The sequence below is a fragment of the Giraffa tippelskirchi genome, chromosome 9 (genome assembly GCF_054371585.1).
Source record: "Giraffa tippelskirchi isolate mGirTip1 chromosome 9, T2T-mGirTip1v1.2.pri, whole genome shotgun sequence".
Taxonomy (NCBI): domain Eukaryota; kingdom Metazoa; phylum Chordata; class Mammalia; order Artiodactyla; family Giraffidae; genus Giraffa; species Giraffa tippelskirchi.
The window spans coordinates 82907145-82929904 of NC_137283.1; the positions used below are offsets into that span (position 1 = coordinate 82907145).

At 37.3% G+C, this 22760-nt stretch overlaps 1 pseudogene; it reads right to left on the bottom strand.

Annotated features, from left to right (window-relative positions):
- Window positions 1-9914: 9914 nt before the first annotated feature.
- On the bottom strand, window positions 9915-16723 carry LOC145520844 (N-lysine methyltransferase SMYD2 pseudogene; annotated as a pseudogene).
- Between the last annotated feature and the right edge of the window lie 6037 nt (window positions 16724-22760).

A 22760-nucleotide genomic window follows, 5' to 3' on the forward strand; every position in this document is an offset into this window, starting at 1 on the left:
CCTTTGTTGGCAAAGTAATGTCTCTGCTTTTTAATATGCTGTCTAGGTTGGTCATAACTTTCCTTCCAAGGAGTAAGTGTCTTTCAATTTCATATCTGCAGTCACCATCTGCAATGATTTTGAAGCCAAAAAAATAAACTCTGCCACTGTTTCCCCATCTATTTGCCATGAAGTGATGGGATGATGGGACCGGATGCCATGATCTTAGTTTTCTGAATGTTGAGCTTTAAGCTAACTTTTTCACTCTCCTCTTTCACTTTCATCAAGAGGCTCTTTAGTTCCTCTTCACTTTCTGCCATAAGGGTGGTGTCATCTGCATATCTGAAGTTATTTATATTTCTCCTGGCAATCTTGATTCCAGCTTGTGCTTCCTCCAGCCCAGCGTTTCTCATGATGTACTCTGCATATAAGTTAAATAAGCAGGGTGACAATATACCGCTTTGACGTACTCCTTTTCCTATTTGGAACCAGTCTGTTGTTCCATGTCCAGTCCTAACTGTTGCTTCTTGACCTGCATACAGATTTCTCAGGAGGCAGGTGAAGTGGTCTGGTATTCCTATCTCTTTCAGAATTTTCCACAGCTTGTTGTGATGCACACAGTCAAAGGCTTTGGCATAGTCAATAAAGTAGAAATAGATAATAGTGCATTTTAGTAGAGAAATTTGACATTAATGTGTTTTGTTGTTTTATTTAAATGTCAAATAGTAACATTTGGTTTGTAATCAAAGTGTGTGGTATTATCTGTGTCTTGCACTTTTATTGGGTGGATGAAGTCAAGAACAGGGTATGACAACGTTCTTTAGCAGTCCTGTTTCCTTGCAATTTTTACTGAACTCTCGAGTCAACAGGGATAGAGTTTGCTCAGAAACACAAACAGCTCCAGTTCACACTTGCGAAAGTCCAGAGGTCACCCTAGTCCTCAGCACCGAATGCCATGAAGGACCTTCCTGGCCAAGATTCCTGCCCTTGCTATTGAGAAAGGTGTGAGAGAGGTGAGCCCCAGATCATTGCTCAAGACAATCCGTTTGCATGTATTGCTGACTTCCTTCTTAGGAATGGAATTCTCCATCCTATCCGACTTCACTAAATATGTAGGGTAAAATGCCAAGAAAGTATCCTGAGGTCTGGATATCTTCATAGCAAAATGTAGAAAAAAGTTCAGACGTGCAGAATATTCCAAATGATTATCTCAGTGAAGAAGATTGAAACTGTGTACCAAAAAAAACCATCTCTTTGTAGGCTGTGCATATTGTCTTTTCCATGTATTGTTCATATATAGATGTGATATGTAACACATATGAATGAAAGTTCTGCCCTCTTAAATACAAATGAAAACATTGTTATTGTAATAAGACTAGCCTTGGAAATGCTCAAATAATGACACTGTAACACAATTAAGAAATTTAAAAATTGAAGTGTGGAATTCAATCATTTTTAATATATTCTCAGAGCTATGAATTCACCCATATGGATTTTAGAATAGGTTAATCATTCAGGAAAAAATCCTGTATCCAGTGATTTCTTATTTCCCTCTACACTACTCCCCACATCTCTAGCTCTAGATGACCATCAATCTATTTTCTGCTTATGCACTTGCCTATTCTGGACATTTTTAATTGAATTATACAATAAGTAGTCTTTTGTGTCTTACTTCTTTTATTTATCATAATTATCCAAGGCTCACCAATGTTTTAGCATGTATTAGTAGTTCATTTCATTTTACTCCTAACTAATATTTTCATATATAAATATACTACACTTTATTTATCCATTTATGAGTTGATAGACATTTGGGTTGTTTCTATGTTTTGACTATTATGATTAACATTGCTACCAACACTTGTGTGCAAGTTTTAATGTGGACATTTTTTCATTTCTCTTAAATTCATATGTAGAAGTGACATTTCTGAGTCATGTGACAACTCTACACTTAACATTGTGAGAAGTAAGCAGCTATTTTCTATTTGGAAAATATCTTTATTTTCCAAAGAAACTGAGTCATCATGCATTCTTACCAGCAACAGATAAGGACTTTAATTTCTATATACCCTCATCAAAACTTGTTTTTGTATTTTTTATTATAGTCATTCTAGTGGATGTGAAGTGCTCTCTCATTATGCTTTTGATTTTCATTTCCCTGAAGGATGATGATGTTGATTATTCTTTCTTTTGCTTGTTGGTCCTTTGTTATCTTCTTTGGAGAGATGTCTATCCAGATTCTTTTATTCATTTACTTATTTTTTACAGACTGTTTTAATAGGATTATTTCTTTATTATTGAGCTATAGGAGTTTTTATTATATTCTAAATATGAGTCCTTTATCATATATATTCTGTCTGCTGTCTTTAGCCTGAGTGCTGGGATAGAAAGACATGTGAGCAGAGGGAAGGGATAACAGTTGACACACAGCCATTGATAACTAAACCATTAAAATTATTATAAAAACATTTTGGTGGGTAAAATGATCAGTAAGTTTTATGACTGTTTTGGGGGATTTTATAGTAATATTTATTTACTGAAAAAAGTGGGAAACAATTATTCACAACTGCTATTACAACTGCATAAAAATATATACATAGAGACTAGAAAAGAATATGTAATTTGCAATCAGTTATCAGGTTGGCAGGTTGATGGGTAATAACTCACTTCCCACCCCACTTCCCAAGATTCTTAATTCTATTACAAGGGAAGGGCCACATGATGACTGAAGTATCAATTTCACATTTGAACATATTTTCAATGATTCCTGGTCATCATTTTCTCACCAGGACCAGAACCTACCTTATCTATGAGATCCTAAAAACTGTTTCCATGGTGCCCAAGAGACAATTGAGACTTGGGAATCATTGAAGAATTACAGCTTACTCAGTGTCCACTCAACAGACTCTGAATGTGAGGTTTTCTCAAATCACAATCCAAGGCTGTTTCTAATTAAGCTATTTTGTTTCCACTAGATTTGTCTATCTTTTCCAAGAAAATGAAATAGTGAATCTAAGTTATCAGACTAGAACACAACCTTTGGTGGGAATAGGGACACAAGCAAGAGTGCTTTTTTTTAAAATGATTTTAAAAAGTTAATTGTAGGATACTTGCTTTACTATACTGTGTTGGTTTCTGCCATACAACAAAGTGGATCAGCTATATGTATACATATGTTCCCTCCCTCTTGAACCTCCCTCAGCCCTCTACCCTACCCACCCCTCTAGGTTGTCACGGAGCACCAGGTCGAGCTCCCTGTGATATACAGCATGTTCCCATTAACTATCTGTTTTATATATGGTAATGCATATGTTTCAGTGCTATTCTTTCAGTTCGTCCCAACTTCTCCTTCCCTTGCTCTGTCCACAAGTCTGTTCTCTATGTCTGTATTTCTATTTACTGCTCTTCAGATAGGTTCACCAATACCATTTCCTACATTATAAATATATGTGTTAATTTACAATATTTGTTTTTCTCTTTCTGACTTACTCCCCTCTATGTAACAGGCTCTAAGTTCATCCACCTCAGTAGAACTGACTCAAACTCATTCCTTTTTATGGCTAAGTAGTATTCCATTGTATGTATGTACCATAACTTCTTTATCCATGCATCTGTCGATGAACATCTAGGTTGCTCCCGTGTTCTAGCTATTATAGATAGTGCTGCAATGAAAAATGGGGTATGGTGTCTTTTAACATTGTGGTTTTCTCAGAGTATATGCCCAATAGTGGGATTGCTGGTTCATATGGTAGTTTTATTCCTAGTTTTTAAAGAGATCTCCATACTGTTCTCCATAGTGGCTGTATCAATTTACATTCCCACCAACCATGCAAGAGGGTTTCCTTTTCTCCACATCCTCCCCAGTATTTAGATTTTTTGATGATGCTCATTCTGACCCATATGAGATGATACCTCATTGTAGTTTTTATTTTAATTTCTCTAATAATGAGCAATGTGGAGCACTTTTTCAAGACTTTTTTGGCCATCTTGATGTCTTCTTTGAAGAAACATCTGTTTGGGTCTTCTGATGGACCTAATTGATTTCGTCAGGACATTCTATCCAAAGGCAGAAGAGTACCCTTTCTTCTCAAGTGCGCACAGAACATTCTCCAGGATAGATCACATCTTTGGTCACAAATCAAGCTTTGTTAAATTTAAGAAAATTGAAATCATATCAAGCATCTTTTCTGAACACAACACTATGAGACTAGGTATCAATTACAGGAAAAAAAATGTAAAATACACAATCACCTGGAGTGTAAACAATATGCATCTAAATAACTAACAGGTTACTGGAGAAATTAAAGAGGAAGTCAAAAAATTCATAGAATCATTTGGCAAGGAAAACACAATGACTCAAAACCTATGGGATGCAGCAAAAGCAATTCTAAGAGGAAGTTCATAGCAATACAAGCCTATCTTAAGAAACAAGAAAAATATCAAATAAAAAAACAAATCTTACACCCAGAGCAACTGGAAAAAGAACAAAAACCCCCAAAGTTAGTAGAAGGAAAGACATAATAAAGATCAGAGCAGAAATAAATGAAAAAGAAATCTATAGCAAAGATCAATAAAACTGAAAGGTATTTCTTTGATAAGATAAACAATATTGACAAACCATTAGCCATATTCATCAAGAAAAAAAGGGAGAAGAGGCAAATCAACAAAATTAGAAATGAAAAAGAGTTTACAACAGACAATGCAGAAATGCAAAATATTGTAAGAGACTACCAAGAGCAGTTATAAGCCAATAAAATGGACAAACTGGAAGAAATTAACAAGTTATTAGAAAAGTTCAACCTTCCAAGACTGAACCTTAAAGAAATAGAAATTATGAGCAGACCAATCACAAGAACCAAAATTAAAACTATGATAAAAAAACAATCTCCCCCAAAACAAAAGCCCAGGGCCAGATGGGTTCACAAGTGAATTCTACCAAACGTTTAGAGAAGAGCTAGTGCCTATCTTTTTCAAACTCTACCAAAAAATTCCATAAGAAGTAACACTTCAAACTCATTCTACCAGGCCACCATCACCCTGATTCCAAAACCAGATAAAGACATCACAGAGAAAGAAAATTACAGGCCAATATCATTGATGAACATAGATGCAAAAATACTCAACAGAATTCTAGCAACAGAATTCAGCAACATATTAAAAGGCTCATACACCATGATCAAGTCAGGTTTATCCAAGGATGCAATGATTCCTTCATATATGCAAATCAATCAATGTAATACACCATATTAACAAATTGAAAGATAAAAGTCATATGATAATCTCAATAGATGCAGGAAAAACTTTTGACAAAATTCAGCACAGTTTGTGATAAAAAGCACTCCAGAAAAATGGGCATAGAAGGAATCTATCTCAACATAGTAAAGGCCATATATGACAAACCCATGGCAAACATTATTCTCAATGGCAAAAAATCAAAAGCTTTTCCTCTAAGATCAGGAACAAGACAAAGGTGCCCACTCTTGCCACTATTATTCAACATAGTTTTAGAAGACCTAACAATTGCAATCAGAGAAGGAAAAGAAATAAAAGGACTCTAGATTGGAAAAGAAGAAGTAAAATTCTCATTGTTTACAAATGTCATAATGTTATACATAGAAAAACCTAAAGATACTGTCAGAAAATTATTAGAGTTCATCAATGAATTTAGTAATGTCACAGGATACAAAATCAATACACAGAAATTCCTTGCATTCTTATACACTAACAACAAAAAAATCAGAAAGAGAAATTAAGGAAACAATCCCATTCACAAAAGAATAAAATATCTGGGAATAAGTCTATGTAAGGAGACAAAGAACTTGTATATAGAAAATTATGACACTCATGAAAAAAATCAGATGACACAAACAGATGGAGAGATAAATCACATTTTTGGATAGGAAAAATCAATCTTCTGAAAATAACAATAATATCCAAAGTAATCTACAGATTTAATGCATTCCTTATCAAATCACCAATAGCTTTTTTCACAGATCTAGAACAAAAATTTTCACAGTTTGTATGGAAATACGAAAGATCCCAGATAGCCAAAGCAACCTTAAGGAAGATAAACAGAGCTAGAGGAATAAACCTTCCTGACTTCAGACTATACTACAAAGCTACAATCATCAAGACTGTATGGTACTGGCACAAAAACAGAAATATAGGCCAATGGAACAAGACAGAAAGCCCAGAGATAAATCCATGCACCTATGCACACCTTATCTTTCACAAAGGAGGCAATAATATACAATGGAGAAAAAACAATCTCTTCAGTAAGTGGTTCTGGGATAACAGGACAGCTACATGTTAAAGAATGAAATTAGAACACTTCCTAACACTATACACAGACAACAACAACAACAACAACAAAAAATGGATTAAAGACCTAAATGTGAGACTAGAAATTATAAAGCTCTTAGAGGAAAACATAGGCATAACTCTCTTTGACATAAATCGTGGCCAAATCCTCTATGACCCACCTCCCAGAGTAAAGGAAATAAAAACAAAAATAAACAAATGAGACCTAATCAAATTTAAGAGCCCTTGCACAGCAAAGGAAACCATAAACAAGATGAAAAGACAAACCTCAGAATGGGAGACAATAATTGCAAGTGAAGCAACTGACAAAAGATTAATCTCTAATATATACAAGCAGCTTATGCAGCTTGATATCAAAAGTCATTTTAACTTTTTAAAAAAAAATGACTGGCTACTGCCACGTAGCCTACTTGGCTAACTCAGCAAGGCTTTCAGACTTTCAGAAGCTACAAAATAATTTGATTAAAAACCAGAGGATTGAAAAGAACACGGAGCAATATTTTTTAACAGAAATTCTGAGAGCAAGGACAGGACAGTATGCTCAAACATGCCAAGTTCAATTACTTCCACCTTAGCATCCTGTTGAGATATACTCTGAATCCTGATGAAGTATAATTCATTGAAATGGTTATATTCAAACAGAAAACTACACACATTCCATGAGAATGAACAAGAGCTCTGAATAAGACTTTTGAATTATTTCACATGTTGCATTCAAGTATTTTTTGGAAGTGATAAAATCATTTGCAGCAATAGTTAATATTTCAGCTTGCCCCAAAACATTAGGATATTATACACAACAGAGATTCTGAAACATTATGGTTTAAAACTTAAGCTATAGGGGCTTCCCTGGTGGCTCCAATGATTGAGAATTGCCTTGCAATGCAAGAAACATAGATTTGATCTCTTGTCCAGGAAGATCTCACATGCCATGGGGCAACTAAGCTAATGTGCCATAACTACTGGGCCTGTGATCTAGAGCCCACAAGCCGCAACTACTGAGACCGTGCACTGCAACTAATGAAGTCCATGCCTACAGCCTGAGCTCTGCAACAAGATAAGCCACCACAATAAGAGTAGCCCTTACTCACCACAACTAGAGAGTAATCCCCACTCACCACAACTACAGAAGTCTGCACCCAGCAACCAAGAACTACCACAGCCAATAAATAAATAAATAAATAAAAAACCAACTTAAGCTATAGAGTATAAGTGCCCCCAGAGTGGTGTCACAGGTCATGATGGGCAAGGTAAAATTGTATTTTAACTAAAAGTCAAGATAGCTAGTAACCTGTGCTTGATATATAGTCAGTATTCATATATCACTGAATTAGTCATTAGAGCTCCAGGGATCAATTTCCTATCAGCAGGGGGAAACAGGAACTATGTCTACTGTTTTCTGAGGACCATTATTGTTTTTAGCATGGGGCATTTATGGTTCAGTTCCTTCTTATTGAACACAATTTAGAATTCCTGTAATCATGACCCAAGCCTGATGACATACAAGTCCAGGAGCAACTAAACCCAGTGGCAAACTATGCATATGTCTCACATCGAACATACGTCTGCAAACTTCAAAACTTGGTGACTTTCCAAAACCATCAGAAGATTACTAAGAAGATGGATTTCTGCCTCATCTGCCTGCTGCCAACATTAGTAACAGTCTATCATACCAAAGGAAAGGTACTTTGATAGGCAGAAAGAAGGAAGAGAGAAAAATCTCACCAGAAGAAAATAAATTTTCCAGGAGTGAAGGAACCACAAAAGACTGAGAAATGATGCCTGACATAAGAGCTTACACTGTTCCTTCATTTTGGATGAGAAGAAAGCTTGGCAGAGCTGACAATGGAAGTACTCACTAAGGGTTGCTCTGGGTCATGAGCTTCAAGTCGTTCGGGACGAGCGTCAGTCTGCCCCAACTGCTTCCAGGAGAGCTCAGCAACCCCATGTCACCACACCTGAGTCAGGTCCTTCACATGCTTACCCAGACGCAGGAACAGCTTGGGGAGGGAAGAGGACTAGAGATTTCCTGGTCCAGTCCCACCCCAAAGGAATTGCTTTCTTCATCCATGTCTTGGGAAGGGGCTTCCTTTTGGAGACTCACTGAACAGCTGCTCCAAGTTCAAATCGGTCAGGAGTCCCTGGCAGTGGCCGCCTGCAGGAAGTCCTTGTCAGAAGTGGGGCTGAAGAGCAAGAGCAAAGGGTCAGAGGCGCCTCTAATTCCTGCAGACAGGCTATGCTCTTTGTTCAAGCCTCAGTTCAGTTCAGTTCCTCAGTCATGTCCAACTCTTTGTAACCCCATGGACTGCAGCATGCCAGGCTTCCCTGTCCATCACCACCTCCTGGAGCTTGCTCAAACTCATGTCCATTGAGTTGGTGATGCCATCCAACCATCTTATCCTCTGTCATCCCATTCTCCTCCTGCCTTCAACCTTTCCCAGCATCAGGGTCTTTTCAAATGAGTCAGTTCTTTGTGCCAGGTGGCCAAACTATTGGAATTTCCGCTTCAGCATCAGTCCTTCCAATGAACACCCAGGACTGATCTCCTTTAGGATGGACTGGTTGGATCTTCTTGCAATCCAAGGGACTCTCAAGAGTCTTCTCCAACACCACACTTCAAAAGCATCAATTCTATGGCACTCAGCTTTCTTTATAGTCCAACTTTCACACCCATACATGACTACTGGAAAAACCACAGCTAGTTTTTGACTAGACAGACCTTTGTCAGCAAAGTAATGTCTCTGCCTTTCAATATGCTGTCTAGTTTTGTCATAGTGTTTCTTCCAAGGAACAAGGGTCTTTCAATTTCATGGTTGCAGTCACCATCTGCAGTGCTTTTCAAGCTCTTAAAAATAAAATCTCTCACCATTTCCATTGTTTCCCCACCTATTTGCCATGAAGTGATGGGACTAGTTCTCTAAATGCTGAGTTTTAAGCCTACTTTTTCCATTCTCCTCTTTCAGTTTCATCAGGAGGCTCTTTAGTTCTCTTCACTTTCTACCATAAAAGTGGTGTCATTTGCATATCTGAGGTTACTGATATTTTCCCAGCAATCTTGATTTTAGCTTGTGCTTCATCAAACCGAGCATTTCGCATGATGTACTCTGCATATAAGTTAAATAAGCAAGGTGACAATATACAGCCTTGACACATTCCTTTTCCTGTTTGGAACCAGTCTGTTATTCCACATCCAGTTCTAACTGTTGCTTCTTGACTTGCATACAGATTTCTCAGGAGGCAGGTAAGGTGATCTGGTATGTCCATCTCTTTAAGTATTGTCCCCATTTTCCACAGTTCCTCAATTTTTTCTGAGCCTCTTTCTCCTTCTAAAATTTCTTAAGCATCTCTTTAACACTCAAAGCCCCAGAATGCTTCCTTTTCTTCTTCTCCTTACTAGCATTGGGGGCTGTGAAACTGGCTTTGGAAACTTGGATTTTTCCCAATTCTTCTCCTTGTCATGTCTCATCTTTTTACTTCGTTATCTTCTCACCACCTTCTTTCAGCTTCTGCTTCTTTGAAGATTGTTTCTTCTTTTCTTTAATGAAGTCATCTTCAGATTCTGATGCTTGTCTAAACTGCAGGTCTCTTGAGTTAATAATGTAAAATCCTCCATGCTATGTAGTCAAAGATATAGGAACAAGCTCATCATACACTTCAGAGTTATCAATGAAGGAATTGGATTCATCATAACTGTAACCCATATCAATCAAGTCCCGTATAAGCTCTTTTCTATATTTCTTTCCGCCATATTTTTCTTCAAATTTCCAGGCCAGGGTTTCCACATTATGTCTTTCCTTTTCTTTATCATTGAAAGGATCCAAGAGCTCTTCCTTCTTGTCTGAGGAATGAAGGCCTTTCACCTCCCCTCATAGTTCTTCACCAGCTCTGGGTAGCAGAACTCTGGACAGCACTTGTGATTCAGCTCAGATAGCCAAGTGTGACCCCAACAGCTGCGGCAGATGGCTCAGAATCCTGACTCTCTTCTGCTCCCCAATCTGTTATTTCTGGGATTTCTTCAAAAACACAGGATTCAAAGAATCTAAGAGAGAAGTGAGCTGGACCTTATGATTGTTTTTGAGATGAGTGGACTCTAACTGAAGGGTAGAAGCTAAAAGCAGAAGATTGAAATCTCCAAGTCAAAGTACAACTGTAAAGTTTATGTGAGAGCAAAGTATAAGATATGACTTGCTAAGAATCATGTTTATATTCACCATGAAATCACAAATATGATCAGCTTTATGTTGTGAACTTGGCAGACTTTTATAAGAGAATTCACTAACTGTTCATAGTCTCCCATTTTCATATATACCACTCCTCTCTGCCTTTCAGCTATTGCTAAAAAACCCTAAATCTTATTACCTTTAAGTCTATCTCTCTCAGATCCTTTCTTATCCATTATCACCACTTCTCCATCAAAAGTGTTTGGATATATGTCACATTCACTTAGGAAGTATCACTAAGTCACTTCTTTCTAAGAAGGCTAAAAGTCTAACAATTATAGATACAGATATATAATTTATGCTACTGGATTAATGGGATAGGACTAGATTCTTAAACCTTTATTCTCTATGAAATAATATTTCCACCCTAAAATTATGCTGCATAGTTAGTCATCATTTGCTTACATGCAAAATTAGTCCTGATTAAAAAACTAAAAGCAGTCCTAAGCAAAGGAGATAATCCAGATTCTGCAACTCCAACAATTTACCAATCATTCATTAATCAACAAATATGTATCTTTTTAAAATAATATAAGGAATTGCATTAGATGACTGCAAAGGTAATTGAGAGTCAAATTCCTTCTACAGGAAGATTTCATTCTTTTGCAGGAGTATAGGCAGCACCCATCTCGGCTATGCTTACCTTGCAGCCACACCAGTCAGAAGATGAACGACTGTATGCCCTTGTGTGGGCGTACTACAGTTCAGTGTGGAGATGTTTAAAATCACGTTACTTTTCAATTCTATATACTATGAAATGATTCTCTGGGGTAACTATGGAGTCCAACCATAAATAGGGAAAGAAACAAAAGTAACAGAAGAAATCTCTTTTTTTTTAATTAATTTATTTTAATTGGAGGCTAATTACTTTACAATATTGTAGTGGTTTTGCCATACATTGACATGAATCAGCCACGGGTTTACATGTGTTCCCCATCCTGAACCCCCTCCCCCCTCCCTCCCCATCCCATCCCTCAGGGTCGTCCCAGTGCACCGGCCCTGAGCACCCTATCTCATGCATCGAACCTGGACTGGTGATCTGTTTCGCATATGATAATATACATGTTTCAATGCTATTCTCTCAAATCATCCCATGCTCGCCTTCTCCCACAGAGTCCAAAAGTCTGTTCTTTACATCTGTGTCTGTTTTGCTGCCTCTCATATAGGGTCATTGTTACCATCTTTCTAAATTCCATATATATGCCTTAATATACTGTATTGGTGTTTTCTTTCTGACTTACTTCACTCTGTATAATAGGCTCCAGTTTCATCCACCTCATTAGAACGGATTCAAATGTATTCTTTTTAATGGCTGAGTAACATTCCATTGTGTATATGTACCACAACTTGCTTATCATCTGCCAATGGGCATCTAGGCTGCTTCCATGTCCTAGCTATTGTTAACAGTGCTGTGATGAACATTGGGGTACACGTGTCTCTCTCAATTCTGGTTTCCTCCATGTGTATGCCCAGCAGTGGGATTGCTGGGTCATATGGCAGTTTTATTTCCAGTTTTTTAAGGACTCTCCACACTGTTCTCCATAGAGGCTGTACTAGTTTGCATTCCCACCAACAGTGTAAGAGGGTTCCCTTTTCTCCACATCCTCTCCAGCATTTATTGCTTGTAGACTTTTGGATAGCAGCCATTCTGACCAGCGTGAGATGGTACCTCATTGTTGTTTTGATTTGCATTTCTCTGATAGTGAGTGATGTTGAGCATCTTTTCATGTGTTTGTTAGCTATCTGTATGTCTGTTTTGGAGAAATGTCTGTTTAGTTCTTGGGCCCATTTTTTGATTGGGTCATTTATTTTTCTGGAATTGAGCTGTATAAGCTGCTTGTATATTTTTGAGATTAATTCTTTGTCAGTTGCTTCGTTTGCTATTATTTTCTCCCATTCTGAAGGCTGTCTTTTCACCTAGCTTATAGTTTCCTTCGTTGTGCAAAAGCTTTTAATTTTAATTAGGTCCCATTTGTTTATTTTTGCTTTTATTTCTATTACTCTAGGAGGTGGGTCATAGAGGATCCTGCTGTGATTTATGTTGGAGAGTGTTTTGCCTATGTTTTCCTCTAGGAGTTTTATGGTTTCTGGTCTTACATTTAGATCTTTAATCCATTTTGAGTTTATTTTTGTGTATGGTGTTAGAAAGTGTTCTAGTTTCATTTTTTTACAAGTGGTTGATCAGTTTCCCCAGCACCACTTGTTAAAGAGATTGTCTTTTCTCCAATTCTTGCCTCCTTTGTGAAAGATAAGGTATCCATAGGTGTGTGGATTTCTCTTATCTAAGCGGTGAGGCGAAAGGTTCCCAAAGGACAGAAGATAACATAGAAATAATGAGAGGCTAAGATTCATTGATGATCAACAGTATGAAAAAATTTTTATGAGAAAGCAAAAAACAATGGGCATGTTTAGCTATGCAGAGAAGTTTGATATATATTAATTAACTGTCTTGGCATTGGAAATTTTTGTACTAAGGTTGTTTATCAAGTTCTGTGCCAAAGTTGTTCATATCCTATGGCTGGGTCCAGTTTTAGGGTAGTTATATGACCCAAAAATCTTTATGTTAGTTTCTGAGACTCTGCTCAAAATCTTTCATTAGAAGGAAACATTGGCAGAGATCTACTTCGAATAAATTACTCTTGTCAATATAGTTGAAAGAAGTCCTTAAGTATTGTTTTCATCATTAATATATAAAAATACCTCTCTTACAATGTCATATGTTTATATTTCATTACAACTTATCATTCTGCTGCTTTTAATAATTGTTTTCATGTAAAAAGTGTCTGAAAGAGTCCTTTAAAGAACAGTCTGTATCACTAGAAGTTATAACTAAATCTCATTTATTTGTTATAAATATCAGAACTAGTTGGATGTTTGAAACATTATGAGCATCATGAACATCAAACTAGTTTGAATTTTGGCAGAGAGGTACATTCTGGTTAGACAGAATGTTTACTGCATGTCTGTGAACACAGGGTTGCTAGAAAATCTTCCCACCAAACCCATACCCTGCCCAAAAGGTTTACAATTCCTTCTCTTTTGACATTCTGGCAGAGTCAGCAGCTAATCGGGTTTAATACTTTTAATAAGGTCACTCCTCAGTGGTTGAGAATTCAGACATACAGGTATGTTCTTGAATACAAATTTTACTTTAATTAAAGGGTTCAACCTAGTATATTTTGGTTACACATCAGTTTTATAAGTAATACTATTTTTTGAAAATGTTCAGAACAACTTTATAATGGCTTGTTAAATTCTTGTGGTAAATTCCCCACAGCTTACCTCCATATGGAGAAGAGATATGCCTTTCATTCAATGAGAATAACTGATTTAGCCCCTTAATGTTCACAATCACAGGCTAAATCCCATTTTCAACATGAATAAGAATATTCCCAGCCCCAGAGCCTATCAGGATATGTAACTCTGAACCACTACTGTCCAGATATAACCTCAGCATAGAAATATTTTCCAGATTTAATAGTCTATGGAAATTGTTAGTCGTGGTTGCTTGTGATTATTTGTGAGACGCTGTCGAAATAGAAAATTACAAGACTTAAACACTTTAAATCAGTCTTGGTTAAAATGAAAAGAAGCCACAAATGACAACGGTATCATGATGTCTTAAAAAACTTAAGAGTAAAACTGTTGTCATAAAGTACTTTACCAGTCATTACTGAAAAGTGAGGGAGAAATTGGGGGAATATTTCACTCCAGTGTCCACAAGAACATTAACCAGCTGGTGCAAAAATATTCTTTTTTAATAATAGTTTTTTTACCTACATAAAAGTTGAAAAGACAGTACAATGAGTTCCCCTATACCCTTCACAAGCCCAGTTTCCCTTATTACTAATGTTATATTACTATGGTACATGTATCACAACTAAGAAGCCAACATTGGTACATTACTTTTAACTGAACTCCTCATTTTATTCACATTTGATCTTAGCCAAAAGTCTGAGGAGTACTCCACATTTTATTTAGGGTTCACTAATTTTTTCCTATGTCTTTTATGTTCCAGGATCCCTTCCAGGACGTTATATTTAGTCATCATGTCTCCTTTGCCTTCTCTGCTTTATGACAGAGTCTCAGTCTTTGCCTATTTTTGATGATTTTGTTTTGAAGAGTGCTCTTCAGATATTTTGTCTCTTGCCTGATGCTTTTCTCATTGTTAAATGAGATTGTGCCTTTTGGGGAGGATGGTCACAGAGATACACTTCCATTCTCATGACACCACACTGTGTTGGGGGTACCTGAATTATTATTTGGGTGAGGTTGACCTTCATCACCTGACTGAGGCAGTGTTTGCCAGAATTCTTAACTGCCAAGTAGAAAAATAACACTTTATTTATTTATTTTTTACTACTACCTTTTAAATTTTCTTTCATCATTCATGTTTGTTCAGAACATTACAGTAGGCATGAAGGAAAAAATAACTGCATTTTTAAACTCTATCTGTCTGAAGTATATTACAATATATGAAACTATGCCATTATCTCTTACAGAAAAAAATAGCATTCAAATAATAATTTGATATTAAGGTAAAAGATTAAGACCAAAGTCCAAGTAAGCCATCTATAAGGTTTAAGTGCGAGTCGTGTTTCCATTCCATTGAGTTTACAGAAATGTTGGCATGATGCGTATGATTTGAAATAGTCAAATGCTCAAAGATTTCTGCACCAGAGTTTAAATAAAAACTAAAATGTTGGCATAGTATCAGTGATTTTCCAGTTCCTGTTTGATCTCAGATTATCTCGGCCATCAGCTACTTCTTTGTTAGGACTTCTCAGATGGTGCAGTGGTAAAGAATCCATCTGCCAGTGCAGGAGACATAGGAAACATGGGTTCAATCCCTGAGTCAGGGAGATCCCCTACAGCAGAAAATAGCAACCCACTCCAGTATTCTTGCTTGGATAATTCCATGGACAGAGAAACTTGCAGGGCTACAATCCACAGGGTCGCAAAAATTTGGACATGACTAAGCAACTAAAAACACACACACAAACTTCCATGTTGGTAACGACTTTCTCCAGGGCTCTCTCCCCAGAAGCTTGGTTCTCCAGGCCCACCTACAGTCTTCCTAACTTCAGCCGCATGGAGGCTGAGGGCATACAGAGGACAGTGCTTACTGTAGGGCTGGGTGATTTTCTTACTGTAGGGCAGGGCTCCCTCCCAGTTCTGCATGTACAAGCAGATACCGTAGCTTGGCACATCACGTGCATCCTATACATGTTACTGTCCTCAAACACGCAGCTCTTCTCCTGGCTGAGTTCGCAGATCTCCAGCAGCTCACTGGGGAACTTGTGTAGTGCTTGGCCCTTCATAACTCAATACATTGCAAACATATCTGATCATGTCTCTGCCTCTGGGGGATAGGTGAACTTCCAGATTTCCACCTTGGCTTTATCCTTGTCTTTGTTGGTACATCCTTGCTCTTACAAGTGAAAAAAAAAAAAAAAAAAAGAATCTCTTAACCAGTCATTCATATCTTCTGTTGAGTACAGGAGATCAACATAGCTGGTAAAAATCCCCTCTTCTGGGTGGATTTCTCCAACTTCTGCCAGGGTCCCCTTGGAGGTCACAATGACATGGGGGCAACAACTGGTTCATCAGTGCAACATCAGCAAATATTGCTGATTCCAAACGAGAAAGTTCTTCATCTTCAATTGTAAATCCATGACAGTTAACCTGTATGAAGAGTACTACCAGGATATCATTTTGGGGGAAATGAAGGTGCTTGGAATGAAAGTGATACAGAGCAGCAAGGTCATTCTGAATCAAGTCCTTCGTCTCATTATCTAATTTATCCAGATGTGACTCCAACTCCTTCATGACTAACCATTTCTCTGAAGGTGTTCTTTCTGGGTGAATTTCATGTATAGCCAGAATTCTTGCAATCAACCTTACAGTCTCTGAGGGATTCCAGTTTTCCCCCAAAACAACCATGGGAAAACAGTCCAGCTTGTGCATCAGCCAGTCATCTCTCTCACAGACTACCTTACAGTAAAATGCCTGCTTGCGTCTTCCGCATTTGGACAATCCTCCTTTCCTGGTGAAGCAGAACTCACGGTGGTTGCCCCACTCATTGACTGTGAGCACAGAGGCATAGGCCTGCAGGAGAAGAGCAAGTCCCTGCCTGGAAGCATTGCAGGGCCCTTGCCCAAGCTGCAGAAGTGCTCCAGACCACTGTTGGCCTGGGTCCTCATTCCAGCATCTCAGTTTGTGCAGAGGAGCTGCAATTGCAGCTCCCCAATAACATCTTATTTTAAATGTTAGTCTATACATGTGTGTCTAGCAAATATTTTTCACTCTTTTTAGCTGTCTCATTCTTTGAACCTCTTTCCTATAATAAGAAATTTCTCATCTTGTAAGCTCTTGCTTTGCTGGGGCACAAGGATAAAATGCACAGCTCTTTCAGTAAAAGGTGGCTTCTTCTTCTCTGATGGCTCAGATGGAAAAGAATACACCTGCAATGCAGGAGACTCAGGTTGAAGCCCTGGGTTGGGAAGATCCTCTGGAGAAGAAAATGGCTACCCACTCCAGTATTCTTGCCTTGAGAATTCCAAGGACAGAGAGCCTAGTGGACTACAGTCCACAGGGTTGTAAAGAGTTGGACACAACTGAGCAACTAACACACTTGCAATAAAAGTGAGAAACTCCTGCTATAGTGATCACAGGCATCACATTTTCAGTGAGGCAGATGCCATGTGGAACCCACTCTGGTGAGAAGATGGCAGACACATCAAGTTTTATAGGCAGCATGGTGTGATTTCCCTATTTGTCAAAAATCCATAGGGTATAGGTCTTAGCTTTGACAAACCAAGAAACTCACTCTAGCGGATTCTTTCTAACCACAAAGAGTTAGCAAAGAGTTCTTCCACAGTGCATTACTACCTATTTTTTGACAATAAGAAAGTCCTGAAGAAGACAAATAATTTATATTAAAAAGCAAGTAAGAGCGAAGCCAAGGTTGGTTTACTGATTATATTGTTCTAATGTTCTTGGTTCCATTATCTTCTTTTTGGGTGGTAGAGGGGTGCTGCACCTGATACACATGGGTGTGTGCTGTGGATGTGAGCATTATATAGTACGAATCAAAATAAAAAGTGCTTGAAAAGCTCTGAGCTGTTACCTTTTTTTAAATTTGTTTAAAATCTTGTTTTTCAAATAGACACTTATGCTTTTGGATCATATCATTTTAGATCATTATCAAATCATCTTTACCAAATGATACTTCAACTTATACTGTCTTCCAGTTTTTGTGATAAGTTACTATAAGATTGAGACATAAAATCTCCACTTTGACAGTTTCTATATTCTACAACTTTTTTAATGACATAAATACCTCATTTGTCCCTATATAGTGAGCAAATAAGAAAAATCAAATTTGGTTTTCCCTAAATATTTGAAACCATTTTTACCTCTAGTCATGGGAAATATTTAAAATTTTAAATTATTTTGACATAATTATAGACATATAGGATATTGCAAATAAGTGTACAGGAAGGTCTCTGTATGTTTTCACTTAGATTCCCCCAAAGTTAACATCCTGTATAATTATAGCATAATAAACATGCCAAGAATTTGACATGGGTAAAGTCCATAGAGCTTGTTCAGATTTCTCCAGCTATGCATGCTATCATTTGAGCTGATATGTATGTATATGTGTACTGAAGTAAAATTTTTAATGTTTTAAAGTTTCTCTTTGCTTTACCAAATTGGTTACATTGAGTATTAAACTCCAAAATGTCAGTGGCTTAATGCAATAGGAGTTATTTCTTACTCACACAAAAGTCAATGGATGTGTTTCTGGTTGTAAGCCACTTTTCATGTGGTCATTTGAAAACTCAGCCTCCTTCTAATTCGCTGGTCTCGCCTCCCTTAAGTCCTAGAGTAGGGTGCATTCAATTAGCAGAAGAGGGAAGCCAGGGGTGGAAGTGTTGCACATCTCTGTGGCCCACATTTTATTGGTCAGGACTCAGTGGCATGACTACTCTTATTGCAAAGGGTGAATGGGAAACATACTGTAGCTACGTATACAGGAGAAAAAAAATAGGTGTTGGTTTCCAGTACAGTTGGTTCCTTGAATTTAAGAACCAGGTTTTATATCTTATCATGACTTGTCGAAAGTTTTGGTTACCCTTTTTAGTATCATCTTCTCTTAATCTATTTCCAATTGTTTTTCTAAACTTAGTTATCTCAAATTCTATGTATCTACTTTAGCATTATTATTGCAAAAGAATGAGAAATGAATAAATTCAGTAAGCACTAAAGGAGTTAAATAAGTTTTGCAACATTTCAATTGTAAAATTCTATTTTTTATAAATTATTTTCCTTCTTGTTCTTCAATGTGCTAAAAATTAATAAAATTTATACAGTGACTACATGCTAAAAACATTTGGATTAAAAATTATAAGTTTGAAAAATGATCCATATATTAGACTATGTAAGAGCCAAATATAACATTTAGAAATATAAAAATATTTTTACTTCCTTTTATAGAAGACTTTATCAAAGTAGTTTATATACAAAATAGAGATCGTAATAGAAAAATCATTTTCTATTAATTTTAAGACAAATATTTTGTTTGCATAGATTATCTGAAAGTTTCTTTCCAGCTTGGCTCTTACAGTAATACTGAAAATAGATGTCTTTCATTGTTAGCAATAGTAGTTCAATAATGTAATTACACTGAACCTTGCAATTGTATGAGTTCAGTGATTCTTTGTTCTTTAGGTACATAAACTATGATGGAGATAATGCAAAAAACCTTTTTGCAAGTCTGCAAAAGGGATTTTTACAAGCCCTAATGATTTCAGCATGCAGCAGTGAAGGACTGAGTTTAATCATAAGAAAGAGGCCACTTTCCCAACTCAGACAGTAAAGCGTCTGCCCTCAATGCGGGAGACCCAGGTTTGATCCCTGGGTTGGAAAGATTCCCTGGAGAAAGAAATGGCAACCCACTCCAGTACTCTCGCCTGGAAAATTCCATGGACTGATGAGCTTGGTAGGCTACAGTCCATGGGGTCGCAAAGAGTCGGACATGACTGAGCGACTTCACTTTCACTTTCCCTTTCCCTTTCCCTTTCCCAACTACAATTCTTCCAGGAAAATCCTATAATAGAAGAGATAAGAACTTAATTTAAAAATCATTGTTCCATGGAAAGTCCCTAAATAAAGGTGAAAGTCAGTTCTGCTCTTTAGCAATTTTTGATTCTCAAATCATTATATCCACTATAATGTATTGTGGTCTATGTTGTGTTCAGTTCAGTTTAGTTCTGTCCCTCAGTCATGTCCAGCTCTTTGTGACCCCATGGACTGCAGCATGCCAGGCTTCCCTATCCGTCACCAACTTCCAGAGCTTGCTGAAACTCATGTCCATAGAGTTGGGGATGCCATCCAACCATCTCATCCTCTGTCGTCCCCTTCTCCTCCTGCCTTCAATCTTTCTCAACATTAGCGTCTTTTCCAATGAGTCAGTTCTTCACATCAGGTGGCCAAAGTATTGGAGTTTCAGCTTCAGCATCAGTTCTTCTAATGAATATTCAGGACTGATTTCCTTTAGGATTAACTGGTTTGATCTCCTTGCAGTCCAAGGGACTCTTACGAGTCTTCTTCAACACCATAGTTCAAAAGCATCAATTCTTTGGCACTCAGCTTTCTTGATTAAGATCTCAGGTAAATGACAGTTCAGAGACCATATATAACTTTTCAGAGAGAATTAATCAGCTGGGACTAAAATATAGGTTTTCCTTTCCTCATTCTTTTTTTTTTTCTGTCTGTATAGTACAGGGTACTATATATATATATATATATATGCCTATCATTATGAACAGTGCCTATACTCAGAAAGTCCAGAACTGTCTAAAACTAAATGCTTATTTAATATTTATAGATAGCAAAGATCTCATCAATGTATACTGTATTCTGAGTTTATTCAGTCTAACAGGTATGTCAATAGTGCTTACCTTTAAATTATTCAAGGTGCAATGGCTTGGAAATGATTTCTCTTCAAGCAGGTATCATCATAGCTTACTGGACATTCTATCATACGGAGTATACTACTTTTAGTCCCACAACTGTAGACTTTAAAGATCTAGGACTGAAGGCCTATTCAAATAGAGTTTGAATAATGTTTCCTAGATAGTAACTGTTAACTCATTCTCTTCTCTATGGTACTTTCTTTGCTTGTAGTTATGGACATTTCAAAATTGGAGACAGATTCCCTGAAAAGAGTGCTAGATTCTGCATATAGTTAAGTAAGCAGGGTGACAATATATAGCCCTGATGTACTCCCTTCCCAATTTGGACCCAGCCTGTTGTTCCATGTCCAGTTCTAACTGTTGCTTCTTGACCTGAATACAGATTTTTCAGGAGGCAGGTCAGGTGATCTGGCATTCCCATCTTTTTAAGAATTTTCCACAGTCTGCTGTGATCTATGCAGTCAAAGGCTTTGGCGTGGCCAATAAAGCAGAAGTAGATGTTTTTCTGGAACTCGCTTGCTTTATTGATGACCCAATGGATGTTGGCAATTTAATCTCTTGTTTCTCTGCCTTTCCTAATCCAGCTTGAACATCTGGAAGTTCATGGTTCACGTACTGTTAAAGCCTGGCTTGGAGAATTTTGAGCGTTACTTTGCTAGCATGTGAGATGAGTGCAATTGTGCAGCAGTTTGAACATTTTTTGGCATTGCTTTCTTTGGGATTGGGATGAAAACTGATCTTTTCCAGTCCTGTAGCCACTGCTGAGTTTTCCAAATTTGCTGGCATATTGAGTGCAACACTTTCACAGCATCATCATTTGAGGATTTGAAATAGCTCAACTGGAATTCCATCACCTCCACCAGCTTTGTTTGTAGTGATGCTTCCTAAGGCCCACTTGACTTCACATTCCAGGATGTCTGACTCTAGGTGAGTGATCACACCATTGTGGTTATCTGGATCATGAAGATCTTTTTTGTATAGTTCTTCTGTGTATTCTTGCCACCTCTTATTAATATCTTCTACTTCTGTTAGGTCCATACTATTTCTGTCCTTTATTGTGCCCATCTCTGCATGAAAGTTTCCCTTGGTATCTCTAATTTTCTTGAAGAGATCTCTAGTCATTCCCATTCTATCGTTTTTCTCTATTTCTTTGCGTTGATCACTAAGGAAGGCTTTCTTACCTCTCCTTGTTATTCTTTGGAACTCTGCATTCAAATGGGCATATCTTTCCTTTTCTCCTTTGCCTTTCACTTCTCTTCTTTTCTCAGCTATTTGTAAGGCCTCCTCAGACATCTGTCTATCAGATCTAATCCCTTGAATCTATCTGTCACTTCCACTGTTTGTTAGTTGTTATTAAGAAATTAAGGCACAAATCTAAGTTGTTAGAAATCAATGAATAGATGGAAAAGATGGCATGCTTTTCTAAGCAGTTGCATCTGAAACACATTGGTTGTGAATTTGTCGAATATACTGGAAGAATGCCGAAAAGAAGTCCTAAGTTTAATTGTGAAAATCTTTCCACAATAGTATACACATGTAATTAAGGGGAAGAGGTGATCTGTCTTGGGTATGAGTAGCATCTTGACTATGTATGATGTAAAACCTGAATTCCTGAAGCACAGCAGGCTTCCTATTTCTTGCCAGCCACTGACATTCCTTTTCTTCCTCCCTTTAGCTCTTCTCTGGCATGACAAATACAGATCTGAATATGGAAATCATCTATGGAGTTTTAAGGGAGAAGCATGTCAAGCTGTTTTCCAGAGTAAAACGTTTCCCATGCAATTTTCCTCTACTTTCATACTTATCAAGTTTTTTTTTAACATTTATTAATATTCTTCAATCTATTTTCCATTTTCTTGCCGGAAGCTTATTTTCAAGATTCCTGAAAACTTAGTCAGTTCTCTTCCAGATACATAATATAAATTTGCCTAATTTGAGTTAATTTTTAGCTAGTAGTGGACAATGGAAACTATGGTATGAAACTGTCATTTGGTAATTTGTCTGTCTTAAGCTATGGAATATATGAATCTTGAAATATGAGAATTTGCATCCTGCTATTTGAGTGAAAGGCTAAGGTTGCAGAATGAGAAGACAGCATTTTATCTTCCATGTGAAAATTTTTGATTTTGTGAACTAATTGGTATGAATTTTATCATCGTGTTTTGATTTCTCCCTTCTGCTTCCCATGTTGGCTGAGGTGTGTTCCAGACTGCTGTTCATTTGAGCCAAGGACAGAATAATTAACAAGAGAAGTCTTGTT